Source organism: Felis catus, chromosome C2 (assembly GCF_018350175.1).
Source record: "Felis catus isolate Fca126 chromosome C2, F.catus_Fca126_mat1.0, whole genome shotgun sequence".
Lineage (NCBI taxonomy): Eukaryota > Metazoa > Chordata > Mammalia > Carnivora > Felidae > Felis > Felis catus.
In genome coordinates, this window is record NC_058376.1 from 122243641 (window position 1) to 122246506 (window position 2866).

Genomic DNA, 2866 nt, shown 5'->3' on the forward strand with positions numbered 1-2866 from the left:
TGTGGTTTATCTCTCATTTCTGGCACTCCTTTTATTTATTTTATTTTTTAATTTATTTTTGAGAGAGAAAGAGAGAGAGAGAGAATGCACACAAGTGGGGGAGGGGCAGAGAGAGGGAGACACAGAACCTGAAGCAGGCTCCGGGCTCTGGGCTCCAAGCTATCAGCACAGAGCCCATCATTGGGCTTGAGCCCACGAACTGTGAGATCATGATCTGAGCTGAAGTTGGATGCCTAACCGACTGAGCCATCCAGGAACCCCTCTGGCACTCCTTTTAAACTGATTTTTGAAAAGAATAATTTCATATGTTCCACTTTGGTATGGAAGTGGTACTATTTCCGTTCTTTCATTGGTTATCCTCCATTTTACAACAGACACTTAACATTTATTTTTATTTTTTTAATGTTTATTTTTGAGAGAGAGAGAGAGAGAGAGAGAGAGAGAGAGAGAGAACATGAGCAGGGGAGAGGCAGAGAGAGGGAGACACAGAATCCAAAGCAGGCTCCAGGCTCTGAGCTGTCAGCACAGAGCCCAATGTGGGGCTCGAACCCACGAACCACGAGATCATGACCTGAGCTGAAGTCAGACACTTAACTGACTGAGTCACCCAGGTGCTCCCATACTTAACATTTAAAATGAATTAAAATCTTCATCTTCCACCTAGGTAATGGGAAGCTCATAGAATACTTTAACTCCATTTATCCCCTTCCCTTCTTTCATAAAATCGTAATGTGCTATAGTTTGGTCAAATTTTTAAAAATCCCATTATTATTGCCCACCTAACTTACTTTTTCATGTAGCATTTTTCCCTTGCCTCGTAGGCCTTCCATCCGTACTTCTGCCTGAAGTGCATCTTTTAGGATTTCCTTTGATGACCCAGTGATGGCGCACTCCCAGTTTAACTTTTTCTGAAATTTCTTTATTCCATTCTCACGCCTTAAGGATTTCCTGGGTATAAAATTCTAGTCTGGCAGCACACTGGAAGAAATTGTTCCACTCTCTTCTACTATGCATGTGAAGTGAGTGGTCAGACTGGCTGTCACTGCTTTGACGGATCTGTCAGGGGTAAAATTCTGGCTGTTTTTATCCCCAAACCTCTGCTTTTGGTTATCTAGTTTCACGATACTGTGTGTAGATATGGGTTCCTTTTTATGTATTCTGTTTGGGAATACTTAGGATTTTCAATCCATAGGATTTTCAATCCACGGAGGTGAGTTCTTCATCGGTTGTAGAAAATCCTCAGCCTCCATCACTTGAGCTGACCCCTCTGATCCACTCTCTCTGCTTCCCTGGGACAGCAGTCCACCTGCCCGGGGCTTCCTGTGTGTCCCGCCTGCATCTCACCGTCTCCTCTGTATCTTCTGGTGACTCTTCGCAGCATTCTGCTCCATCTTTCAGTTAAACAACTTTTATCAGCTTTGTCCAACTGTGCTTTCTACTTTAGTTTTCACTTCTAGGAGTTATATTTGGTTTTCAAATCTGCTCGACCATTTTTTAGCGTCCCATTCTCCTATTTTCAAGCACGCCTTATATTTTTAAAAATGTGCTCATTTGCATTTTACAATCCATATTTGGTAACTCTAGAATCTTTCTTTTTGGGAGTAGGCTGTTTTCGCTTTTAAGGGTTGTCACCAATGGTGTGGCTTCCTCGTGTGCTTATTATTGACTGGGTACTGCTCACAGTCCTTGAAATTATTGATATGCTTTCAACATGACCAGGGATGAGTGCTTTTTCCAGAAAAGAATGGTCTTTGCTTTTACCATGCACTTGGGATCCTGTGTGTCTGGAACCACCTTAGTTCATGATCTTAGGGTCTCCTCCCCACTCTAGCAATGCAAAGCTGAACTTTAATTCTGCTCGGGGGTATTTGGTCTCAGGGATCGGCTTTTTTTTTTTTTTTTTTTTTTTTTTTTACTTCTGTGTTCTGCTTAGCACCAAGGAAACTTTGTCTAGTCCCTTGTAGATGGAAGAATCCAAATATACTACCGGGGCCCCAACTTAAATGGGGAGGGTTCTATCAGACTCCTCAACCTAAGTGGGGCCTGGCCACGTATGCCTGTCTTACTTCTAGATCTTCAGTGGCTTGGAGGGCTCTTAACTTTCCAGGTTCTTCGCATGTCCTGGATTTGGGCCTGCTCATTCTTCATTATTATGTTCACTCTCAGATGTTAAGATTTTTATAATATATTTTTCCAGCCTTTTAATTGCACTCATTAGGTGCACTGGCCCTAAAACCTAGCCCACTGCAGGTAGCAGAAATAAAAATCTTCACTTTGCTTTGATGTTCTTCCTATCACTACATTTAGAGGCATGTTTTAATCCAAATTAGGATGCATTGGGATTCATGGAGCCATGGATTCATTTATCAACTCTCGGAAGGTTCCAATTATTTTTAAAGTATTGCCTCCTCTCTATTCTCATTTACTGAATATAATGACGTTATTTTAGACATTCTCATTCCATGCATTATCTCCTAACAGATCTTTCATAGCCCTCTTTATCTGTTTCTGGTCTTCTAGATAACTTAGATCTTCAAGTTTAAATCACTTCAGTTACCTCTATTTTTTACTTACCCATTGAGTTCTTGATTTCAGGGCCTATAGTTTTCATTTTTACGGTTAACTATTAAAGTCTGTTTATTCCTTATTTCATACTGTATGCTTGTCTCTGTAAATTACAGCTACTACCTACTCTGCGCTTTGCCTCTAAGTCCTTGATGGTGTGAATCTGTTGCTTCTGTAATCACTCCCAGTGGCAAGTCTTATGTGTTTGGTAATAATTAAGCAATGCTCTGGGAATCTGTATGCCTAGCTCTCCAAGATTCTGCTTCTACTGGTACCCAGGGGAGTACCCCCCCCCCATCCT